General features: G+C 42.4%; 1 protein-coding gene across 5 annotated transcripts in view; it reads left to right on the top strand.

The window, feature by feature from the left end:
- The window catches only part of CACNA2D2 (calcium voltage-gated channel auxiliary subunit alpha2delta 2), a 537,538-nt gene that overhangs the window by 18,976 nt on the left and 506,332 nt on the right, over nucleotides 1-12,230 (top strand). For 2 of the 5 annotated variants that reach the window (XM_077924742.1, XM_077924741.1), the window contains exon 1: nucleotides 5,241-5,259. The exons of 2 other annotated variants lie outside the window; for them this stretch is intronic. The gene's annotated coding sequence lies outside the window, so the exon portion shown is untranslated. Of the gene's footprint in view, nucleotides 1-5,236; nucleotides 5,260-12,230 lie in introns of those variants that run through there. One more of the 5 variants, XR_013391944.1, reaches the window with a different exon arrangement.

The raw sequence follows: 12,230 nt of genomic DNA, 5'->3' as shown, positions 1-12,230 counted from the left end.
GCTCGCTAGAGCAGCTTCGTCACGCTGGCCACGTGACCCGGAAGTGTCTCCAGACAGCGCTGGCCCCCGGCCTCTTAAGTGAGATGGGCGCACAACCCTAGAGTCTGTCAAGACTGGCCCGTATGGGCAGGGGTACCTTTACCTTTAACTCTGCATTACCTGGCTCACAGTGTGATTGTATCACCAACTAAGACCCACTAGGAAAGGTTATCCCCACTCCCTCAACCAGCAGAGGTCAAAATACACCACCCACCCTCCAGTCCCAAATTCAGAGCTTCCCATAGCACAAATGACACAAGTTACATGAGTGTGGCTAATGGTTATTGTTCATCACAGTGCAGCATTGCCACCAATCTCCTCGGCTGGGCAGCGCCACCCAAGGCTCCTGCTGAGGCAGCATTCTCATGGCCACCCCCCACCCTAGAGTGCGTGACCCTGACACAGACCTTTGTGGGTGCCCAGCCCTGTCATGGGGAATGTTGTGGGGGCTGGAGCACCCATGGCCCCCTGCCTATGCATGGGCCCCTCTGCAGAATTTCTTGCCTTTTCTCAACTCTCTGTCTGGATTCCACTGGTTCTGGTTTTGGATCATCTCACTTTGCTCCTGATCCTGCAGTCTTTCACATTTAACATCCAGTTACTTTCATAATCATATGAAACCCAAAAGGTACAACATAGTCACTTTTCCCATTCTACTCTCCCTTTTCTGGTCCTTGATTGCAGCCAATTACTCACCCTAGCTGAAGGAAGGAGGAGTCTGAATCACTGGCTTGGAGGGGGCGGAGTCTGAGTCACTGTTGGCTGCAAGGGAGGAAAGCAGAGGGAGCAGAACACGCTCTCTCCTTCCTCCAAAACCCCATTCTCATTTTACTTAAATGGCAGCATTGATCATTCAGCTTCTGGCACAATCAATTCCAGAACAGATACTGCCAATATAAGCTAATGTTTTCAGACTGAAATGGTCTTTATAAAAGTGGGTTCGTGTTAACTTCCCAGTTTTAAGAAGTCATGATATTATTCAGAATCTGGTAAAGCTTTTATTTTATTTTTAGAAAAATGTGATGATCTGAAAGGGAGTGAAGTTCCGTAATTTAAGTCAAATCACGTATGCTTACGGTTTTAAATTCTGTGGCATTAAGAGCTTTCCCCCCATGGGAGTGATTTATGAGTCAAGAAAACAGCAGTTCTGTACACGTAGCACATTGACCAGACTTCTTTTCTTTTCTTTATAATGCTCTTATGTGACTGTACAAACCAGGCCTTCTTTCTCTCTGCAGCCATTTCCCCATTGACTTCCCTGTGCTTGTAGCATTAATAAATGTACTGAGGAAGTGAGGAGGGAAACATGTACAACTAGAAAAGAGCTATAAGAGAGAGAAAGGGACAAGCAAAGCAGTGGTGTGATGAAGAACAACAAAAAGCTCTTGGATCTTTTGGAAAACATGAATGTGGTATGAGGACTACCAGCTTCTCCAGAGGATTGAAGGGGCCCAATGTGACGTTGCACACACAACTGTGCAAGGAGCCAGGGGGCAGAGCTGAACGCGCTCTGAAAATTGAAGGGGCCTGGGCCCCTCAAAAAATGTATTGGGGGGGGGACTGCCTCAGCTCCTAGGAGTTATGCCTATGAGGACTACTATGATTAAAAACTAGTAGATGTCAATTTTGAAAGACACCAGCAGTCATGTGGAGACTAGGTAGACGGGGCAGTTATTCAGTGAAGCAAATTGATGCACTCTGCATAATAGAAGAGAGACTGCAGATCTTCCTTTCCTGACATCTCACTACTTCTTGAGCTGCAGAGTAAGTTGGCAATGGGGAGGGGATGTGACACTGGCAGCAGCTAGTACTGCTGAATGACTTATCCTCAGTACCTCAAGAGGAATCCATGGGTCTTCTGTTCAGCCTCTCATTCCTTTCCATGGGAACCTAGTGCCCTGTTTGTGGCCATCACTACCTCTTGTGCAAATGAATTCCATATACTTTCCCAGATATCTGTCCCAATACAGCTGGTAACATCCAAATAAGTATGCATGTATCGCTTACTGAATCAGGAACTACTTGTGTACATCAGATGTGCATCCACACATGCATGTTGGGGTATTGATATTGTATATCCACATTGCATTGCTTGCAGCTGGATGAATCCACCTTCTGGCACAATAAGTCACTTATAAATAGCTTTTCAAAAAAGTGTGACTAGAGCAGATTGAAGCAGTCAGGTTTTTGAAAACAAATAGCTATGGCCATTATCCAAATTCTACTATCTCCACCTCTCACAAAGAGGGGGAGGATGCAGCAGACAGGAAGCTAGGAGTGGAAATGTGGCTGGAGTTGGAGCAAAACTCTGGGAAAAGGAAGGATTTTCCTGCACCTGCCAATCCCCTTTTCTTCTTGATTGAGTTCATGCCTGTGGAGCTTTTGGTGTGTGTGTGCTTGTGCACGCATATGCATATATGCATGGGGGGGGGGGCGGGACTGTATGAGGGTGAGTGATAGTGGGGTGGACCAGTGGCCAATAAGAGGAAGAAATTTCCTTTTCTGGAAGTTCTTTTCCTTTCCAGTTTTCTCTGCCCAGCTGGTAGGGCTGCTTGGAGACTCCACAGCTTCATAAGTCTGAGGGATGGTTACATTGTGGTAAGCATTTGTCACTGTGGCCATTTACTACCGTCATCTTAAGCAATACTGAGATTGTTTGTGTGTGTGTGTGTGTGTGTGTGTGTGAGAGAGAGAGAGAGAGAGAGAGAGAGAGAGAGAGAGAGAATTTTGAAATAATTATATCTAACAGTACAGATTTGCAAATCGTACTCTACTTTTTTGCCCATGCTGGCTGGGACTGATGGGTGTTAACCAACATCTAGAGGGGCACCAATTTTCAATAGATTATTCTCTCTCCCCCCCCCTTTATTTGCACAACAGAAGTGCGTGTCTCGCTTACACATAGTGTTGAGTTAACAACTTATATCTAATTTATGCAGAAGGTCTACTTTTTGTCTTCTGAAGTGTCTGTTGGCATTGATTGGATCCAAGGAAGACATGTCATGATTGCAAGGTAGTGATCAGCAGGGTTTTATTTTTGTTTTTTCCATTATGAAGAGCAAGGTCCCCTTTCCTTCCAAGAAGTGGGGATTCTCAGAGATAAAAATATATATGAAAGGGTGCACATTCTCAGATCATTTGGACCTACAAAAACCAAAACCATACAAGCATTGTTGGAGATACAACAGGAAGCAACTTGGGTCATCTGTAAGTTTTCCTTAAGCATGTTTTGTAACCTCACATCATTTATGCAACTGCCTGTTGGTCTCATTTTTAGAGACTGTTTTAATGTAAGCAATTTTGCTAGAAGACCAACAAGAGATGCAGCTGGAATGATCCTTTAGCCTGTTCTTGCCAGCTTCAAATCAATTTACCCATGTTGGCCTGATGTCAAGAATGAATAGTGAGCAGGTGCATCCTGGCAATCCACACAACATTTGGCTTAAGCTGTCTTTAGAGGTACTGTTTCTCATAGAGTTTGAATCAGTCTTATAGGTGGCTTTTACTACAAAATATGTTTCCCCTCACATCTATGGCAGCCGTGCAATATTCATGGTTTTGCGCTTTAAAAACTTTATAGTTTCATGTTTAGACCACGGGCTTCTCTTTTATGCATTCTTGTTCTATCTTACTCCCATTTTGATGGCTTTCCTTCATGTTATTCTGTAGATATACTGTATTGGCCCTAATATAAGCCACACCCAAATATAAGCCGCACCTTTAAAATTCAAGGGGGGGGGGGAGAAAAAAAAGACAATGCCCCAATATAAGCCACTCCCTTAAAATTCCACAGGCACTATTTTGAATAAACACTCACAAACCTTTTATTGATAACAACCAGTTAGACAAATTAAGGATTCATACAACTTTGTAACATGCAGAGAATAGCTTTTATAGAGAAACCAGAGATTGGAACTGAGGGAAGTCAGGGGTGGGGTGGGGTGGGTGGGTTGTTTTATGGGAGGGAGGGGACGGGGAAAATGGGGGGGGGGATTAAGGATGATATGTGTTTAAGATAACATGTTTTGTTTACATTCCTAATAAAAATTTAATAAAATAAAATAAAACTCCACAGGCACTCACACCCGCTCCGTTTTACCATATGTCTGTTTCAGCAGCGATATCATAAAAGCCAGTTTTTGTAAGGTTGCGAATTTAAGCCACACTTAAAGTTTTCACGGTCAGAATTTGGAAAAAAAGTGAGACCTATATTCAGGCCAGTACGGTGCACACCTACCACAAACTCAACCTGATTAATGTATCTGATACAATACACCTCAGTTCTTTATGCCACTGTAACAGTGCAATCCTAAGCAAAAGTTAGTCACACTGGGTTCAATGGGAATTTCCCTTCAAATTAGCTTAAATCGGATAGTTTCCAAGGTGCCACAGCACTCTTTATTTTAGTGTTTGGTCTTCCCAAAAATGGGAGTGACCATTCTAACGTTGAGATTGCTGAGCACCACACATAGCAAGCACTTATATTTCCATAGTGAATGGATTCTGGAAAAGAGCCATCTGTATCCACAAGATCCTCATCCTGTTATCTATGTACAACATCAGCATTCCTCTGTGACAAAAGAAGAATCATGTCTCTCCATTGTTGGCTATTGTGGGAAGCAAGAAAATGGTTTAGATGGAACAGTGTGCTATTCTTGTTTGGCATGTTCCATTTGGATATAGGCACCAAATTATGTGGGCCTGCTTTGGCTAAAATCCACCCATATGGAGGACAGGCTGTTCTCTAAGCTGCCTGATCCTTGGAATCCCTTTAAAAATTACCATTCTGGGCTTCTGTGTATCTGGTTTTGTCCAGTTATTTGCCAGGTATGATGGGCTAAGCTTGGTTTCTGTTGGCCTCACAGTCCTACTTGGGGACAGGCCATTTTTGTTTCTTTGTTTGCATTTACTTTGAAGGTGAGAAACTTGCCCAAGTTGAGAGCAAAGTAAACTGAAAATTTTAACAACCCACCCCCCCCCCCCACCTTTTACCATGCTGGAGAATGGTGAGGTGATAAACACTAATTTCTCTAAATTGACATTAAATGCTATCTTACATAATGCAGAGATTCCATAGTCCTGACATAAATGGCAATGATCTAATAGCAAAATATTCAGAAAGTTGTTTTTCTCTCCTCCCCCCCCCCCCTCTCTCTCTCTCCACAGTCACTTTCTGGAAAGTAGCAATCCTACAGTCTTCTCCTTGGAACAAAGTACCCTGTATGTAAAATGACAGGGTTCTGCATGCTTGGCTATCGAGAGAACTGAGTGAACATTGCTAAGTGCTTTATAATAACTATGATTATACCACCCTCTCTTAATGATGCTGTTCTTAGGAGCCAGAAACTTTTTTCAGGGAAGCGGTAGTGGGGAGAGCAGTTGGTAGATTAACAAAGGACACATCAAGCAGGTTGGCACTCAGTATCCCAGGAATATATGATATGTAAGTAGGGAGGGGGGAGAAGCAAACTAGCACAACACAGCCAGTGGATTAATGTAACTGGAAGCTTATACAACCCAGTCACTTAAAATGGCAAGAAGACTGCTGAAACCATATACCGAACACATGCAAGAAGCCACTGCTTTGAAATTTGTACTTAAATGTCTTCTTCAGTTCTCTCTTGCTGCTAGCCTTTTTACACAAAGAATATCTTTCAGCCTTTGGAGGAGGTTTGCATTTTGAAGTCTAAGCAACTGCTTGAGATGCTCCATGCCAAGTTAGCTGAAGTATGTCTACCTCCATGTGTCCTTGCACATGGCCAATTTTGTGCCTAAAAAGTGGAAGTTGGCAGGAGATATCTTTCCCCCTCCATATAAAAAGTATTTGAAAGACTGCCACCATAGAGTGATGCTAGCCTGAAAACCACTCGGGTCCTGGCAAGATGGAGGCACTGTGGGTGAGTCGTTCCCATGTCGAGTAAAATGCTCAGCTGCCAACCCTAGGTGGAATTGTACTCTCCCCGAAGGAGCAGGCTCACAGTTTGGGTGTGCTTCCGGATCCAGCTTTGTCACTGGAGGCTCAGGTAGTCTCACTGGCTGGAAGTGCTGCTGAGTTGTTTCTTATGTGTTTGTGTGTGAAGCTTGTTTCTTGTATAGTCACCAAGTTTAGAATTCTGTAGTAGAATTCCCTAGTTCTGCAATCAGCATCAGTTATGCTAATTTTTCAAAAGCTGCATTATATCATATCAATGAAATATCCTTCTTACTCTTTTGCCCATGTTATTCCAGATCCTTGAAATATTTTCCTAACTTTACAAAAGCTGGATCTGCTGTAATGAAGGCAAAGGAAGAAGAGAAGTTTTTAGAGCACCAATGCCTGGGACTGGCAGGGCTCTGACAGGTGTGTGACAGAGGCAGGGGAGCTGGAGGCTGACACAGGAAAGAGGGCCAGGTACTTATGTGGGTTTGGTGTTATCCACGAGGCAGGAGCCAAGGTGGAGGGAGCAGGAAAGATCCGAGCAGTCAGAGATGAAGGTGGGGGGCACAGGATGTGTCTGAAGTGGAGGAAGAGGCTGTTCAGGTGAGGGGCAGGTCAGTCAAATCCCCACTGTACCCTACTCAGCTGTCTCCTAGAACCAGCAGGGGCTTGAAGAGGGAAGCACAGGGTAGGTACAGGAGAAGTCTCAGGTTGCATGCACCTACTCCATCAGACAGGGGAACAAAAGCCCTGGAGGTGGGCATGGTCCTGCTGCTGCATCAACTCTGCCAAGCACAAACCAGAAAAGGTTAAAGCCAGCTATGTAGATGCTGGAAGTGTGTTTGTATCTGGTGTACTTTAGGAGCTGCTGTAAGGGTGTGTTTTCTTCAATAAAGAATTAACTTTCAGTCATTTGCCTTCCTTGGCTGGGTGTGTTCAGAACAGCAAGGGACTGCTGGACAGGGGCTATCAGTATTGCAGAAGTCCCATTCTGTACACCAGAAACTCCTTCTGTGCCCAAGATCTATTTTGTATCTTTATCAAACTGACACCTAAACATTTGTATAGGTTTCACTGCACTTTAAAATGTAAGAATTAATTAATTAGTTAAACATTAAACTTGATTCTGTTTGTTTGTTTGTTTGTTTGTTTGTTTGTTTTAATGAAAACCATCTCATGCTTTGGTAAGTTCTGTGCTGTGATATTCCATTTCCATCTTGCAACTATCCTTTCCCTCTTTTGCTCCTCAAGAAGAAACACAGACTCTCTTCTTCTTCTTCTTCTTCTTCTTCTTCTTCTTCTTCTTCTTCTTCTTCTTCTTCTTGGTATCACCTCCAGTTTATGTGCTGCATTCCCAGTTTTTCTCTCTATTGACTGCATCATGCAAGCAGCCAGGTTGTCTTTTATAACAATTGCATCACCATGTAACTTTTTGTTGCCACAGTTACAGACATCATTATAGATGTGCAAAAGAGCTGACCAGCAGAATGATTAAGAAAGTAGTATCATCTGCCAGGCATTGCCATGACTTCTGAGCTTTTGCCAGCTCTTTCAGTGCCAGCTCTGTCTCTTGGCTAGCTCCGCAAGAAGCGGCTTCTGTGTTCCTATCTTGTCTGAGACAATACATTCCCAGGCCCTATCTTAGTAGTAACTGGGCTGTTCTTCCGGATTACTTAGCTTTCGCATGCTGTTCCTTTCTGTGATGACCCTTCTGTTCCTCTTCCACCTCCCGAGAGAATTACAGATTATACACAGAACAAACAAACAGTCTAGTGCCTTAATAATTCAAGCTTCTTGCTGAGCTTCCATTAGATGTGCTATCCTAGAGCCCCCAGTCTTTCTTATCCCGAGAGTTCAGAGGAGATGGCATCTTTTCAACCACTCTGTCCTCATAAGAATACAAAATAATGCATAGATGGAAGCTTTGAAATAAGCTTCTGCCACTGACTCACATTGAGGCATGCAAAGGTTCTGAGTGAGTTGCAACTGAAATGGATAGAGAATTCTTTTCAGATAGTAAGTACTATACAGTTGTGCCCTCCTCACTTATTAGTTCAGATGAGCAGACTCGCCTGGTCCTACTTATTTGTGGTCTGTGCTTACTGAGTTCGCTTCCCTGGAAACTTGGGAAAGCTTCATGGTTCATCATGTTGGTACATACACACTGATGGTGCTTCATCCATGCTCACAATCTTATTGCTTTTGTGGATTTATAGAACTGATGCATTGAATTTATAACGTGGTATACAATAATAGTCTTGCCTCACACTGGTTCCGTGTCTGTGCTATATGGGACAAAATGAAGCAATTAAAAAAGGCCAAACCAACTTCAGCTTTGACCTTGTTGCCTAAACAGCATGATTATGCTGGGAAGGAACATTGAAGTGGATATCACATTTGCTGAAGTATAATGCAATAGTGGTGAGGTGTGTGAATATTGAAAAAAGTTTTCCTTCATAGAAATAGGTTAAATAAAAAGCAACGCTGCAACACTATACAAACCTTCCTGGGGAATAAGCCCCATTGAACACAGTGGGACTTTCCCTATAGGATTGGCCAACACATATCAGCTTAGTGAATTACTGTCTGCATGCATCTTTGCCCCAATCATACACAGCATGAGTCAGGGAGGAGGCACTGGAAACAGAAATGAATTAGAATGCCTTCTGCATCTTATTCTCTGCAACACTGAGTAAAATGGAATGTCATGGCAAATCTCCCATGGTGCATGTAGGGATGCTTGAGGAATTCAGTCTTTGAAAAAACTGATATGAACTGACCTTATTCTCACCTCACAGACTAATGTGCAGATCAGAATGCAGTTACCTGCCAGCTTATACACTTCCAGAATGTTCTGAAGCAGTTCCTGACAGAAAAGCTGCGATAAAATATGTTTAAAAATGAGTATTTTGAGAAAACACATTCCTATAAATCTATTTTTTTGCATATTTAAATAAGTATTTTCATGAATTAATGTGGAAATGGGACAGAACAAAGTTATCAGTGCACACCTTAGAAAGTAGCATGGACACCAATTCACCCCCCTCCTAGTTGCATCCCATTATTGCTTTGCATCTTTGCAACCGGTTTAATTGCACATGTTCACTGTGATTACACTGTGAATTTGTTACTCCTTTGTGGGTGTGGGTGTTCACTTTGCATTAGGATGGCAATAGTTGTGGTGATCTAATAAAAAACAGCAAACTCAGATGTGTGATATGATGCACCTGTATGTGCTCAGCACACACATACACATGAACAGTTAATGTGAAGTAGAGTATGCTAGCGTGGAGAAAGTTGTTTAGCTTGGTTTTGGCCATTGAATGAAATAGAATCCTATGTCACAGCCAATGCTGTTGGTCATTCAGTGCAGGTGTGATTGTTAGCTTCTTGTCTTTCAAGGTATCTGGGAGCCCTGGCTATTGGGTTTTCTTTCTTTGCCTGGATATGTCACTATTAACACAAGAAGCTGAGGATGGCAGACTTCTAAATATGTCTGACCCCAATTTCCTTGTTTTCATCCAGCTATAATTCCATAGATGATTCAAGCGATTAATGAGATGCCCTCCTTGACACACACACACACACACACACACACACACACACACACACCACTTTTCTCTCTCCCTGTTCCCACTATTATGATTGGGTGGAACAAATGCACCTTCTTCAGTTCTCCCCCTTTTTGCTTAGATTCCAGGAGCCACAGAAGCTGCTGAGCAAAAAGAGAGAGCCAATAATGAAGAATACCACATGACACTTCTTCTTCAAATGCTGAATAAGCTGTTGCTGGGTTGCACATTTTATAATAAGAGTGTTCCCCGACATTAAGCCTGCATCGGAATACCCTTTCTTTTGGCTGCATTTTACAAAACAGTACATTATGTGCATAATAAAAGAAGTTGAGTTGCATGTGGCGTGGGGAAGGGTTAACCCAAATTTTGGGCAGGACTGTTTGTTTAAAATATTGTTATACTGCCTTTAAAGACAAAAGTTCTCTCAATATGGCTTATGAATGGCATATGTAGAACAATGGTTGGCATCCTCCTGTCTCGGGAGACAATGGAAGACACATGGAACAAGAAGAGCATAATATACATTTAACTTAAGGTGGCAGCATAAATATTACAGACACAAATGTCTGTCCTAACCTGAGAATAGTAGTGCACATCCATTCTTTATGCCCCCTTCTCTTCAATTTGTTTCTCAGGTTAACTGCAGCATCAAGAAGTTCTCTTCCCTGCTGTAAACTACCTGCCAACTTCTGAGATGTTTGCCACTGCCTCATGGAGTCAGATTAGTGTCATCAGCTGGGTGACCCAACCTTTTATTTGCCTCACTGTGTACCATGAAGCACTCAACCTTCTGAAGTGCCAGCCACAGCTCTCTAGACCAGGAGCAAACTCTGGTTCAATTTTGGACTGTTTTCTGCTTGCTTTCATCTACTAACCATTATTCCCACTCCTTTTGAATTCATGGAGCATCATTTTAATGTTCTCTGAGAGTACTGCACCACCACACAGTTGCCTCTATTTCCCTTGATCTTGGAACTACCCGGGAGGGCCCAGAGCACAGCAGCAAACCACTAAAAAGCATTGCAGAAGGTTTTCAGACTATTATGTGCTCTCTCTGCCATTTCACTTTTTAAAAAAATTTCCACATTCCTCTGCTTTTACATCTGTGTTTCACAGTTCCAGCAGCATTCTGAGTCTTCAAAATTGGACCTTTCAAACAGTAATTCTTTATCCTTTGCCAGATTGCAAACGGCATTTCTAAATTTTTAATAGAATTTGTAATCATTGTTGTTCCAGAAATGCTGTCTCTTCTTTCCCTTCAAATTCCGCCAGTCATGTGGACTTTCTGCCAAGAGAGAGAGAGGGAGAAATTGGTAGTGAAAAAGAGTCATCAAGTGATGACTAGGGATGGGTGAATCTATCAGTTTCATTTTCTCTCGTTTTCTCACTTTCCCCAATCTTAACTTTTGTTTTCCACCTTTTCACATCAGTTTGTGATTTATTTATTTTTTGACACAAAGAAACCGCTAATGAAAAATTCATCAGCATTTTAGTGAGGCCAGCACCAGCAGCTGGAACTTCCTGGATGCTGGAGAAGAGGATTCATTCTCACAACACTTTCCTTTTCTTGATGTCTGCCTTCTCTGGGGTAGAGGTGAGGAAGCCAGTTGTAAATCATCTAGCCTGCTGAGAAGACCTCTCTCCCTCCAGTTTTATTCATTTATGGCCTGCAAATTTTCATTTTGTCCAATGCTTGTCTACTTGTACTGTTGAATTTATTATTAAGCTCATTCTGAAAAGGTGGCATATACATTAACTTGACTAACTAAAAAAATGGAAAATCCAAACTGGAATATGGATACCTATATTCTTCCTCTGGACTGGGAGGCAGTGTGCCTCTACCATTGTGGAGTAACAACTGTGGGAGAGTGCTGTTGCCCTCATGTCCTGCCTGTGGACTTTCTAGAGACATCTGGTTGACCATAGTTGGAAATGGGATGCTGGACTAGACAAGACTTTGGCTTGGTCTAGGGGGCTATTCTTGTATTCTTAAGTATCCACTGTATGGTAATATGTGGTTTGGCACTGGACATTTTTTGAATATGTACCTATTATATGGTATTTTTGGTCCTTGATTAGCTACATTAGCAAAATCATCAGTATTCCGGCTTAAAATTTGTTTTCCATTAACCCTCTCCCTTGCTTCCCTAAAATTGGGTCTCTCTCGGAGTGCATTGCATATTCTTGGTAAACAAATGTAAATGTAAATGAAGTTGTACATGGCTGAAGTTAGCTACAGAATGTGAAAGTGTATTCACCCAGCTTTGGGAGGCTGGACTTAATGTTGTTTTGCGTACTGTCATCTCATTGTTCTTAGAGAGACAACAGAAGTTCACAGCCAGTACCAGTGCTATTTTGCTAGATGCTTTCCCATTGAGAGGGCCTCACATTGTATTTGACTTTACAAGCTTCTTCGGTGGGCTTTCAAGACAAATTTGGTGGTATATTTCACCTAAAAAGGTTGCAGATCTATTTAAATTTGGGGAAATGCTTCTATAATCGAGACACAGCTGAAGCTTTCTAACTGGTTTTTATGGTATTTGTCTAAAAGTTGCCAGCAATCCTTGGCACTAAATACACTATCAAAGGTTGTACCCATTGCTGCTGTTCCACTAGCATGGATTCCCAAGAAGATTTTTTAAAAACCTTAAAACCACAAGACCTGCATCTGTGTCAATGACCTGTTGTGGAAAGTGCCC

The sequence above is a fragment of the Podarcis muralis genome, chromosome 2, assembly GCF_964188315.1.
Source record: "Podarcis muralis chromosome 2, rPodMur119.hap1.1, whole genome shotgun sequence".
Classification (NCBI taxonomy): domain Eukaryota; kingdom Metazoa; phylum Chordata; class Lepidosauria; order Squamata; family Lacertidae; genus Podarcis; species Podarcis muralis.
The sequence above is the reverse complement of the archived record's forward strand: the minus strand, read 5'-3'. Positions and strand labels throughout refer to the sequence as shown.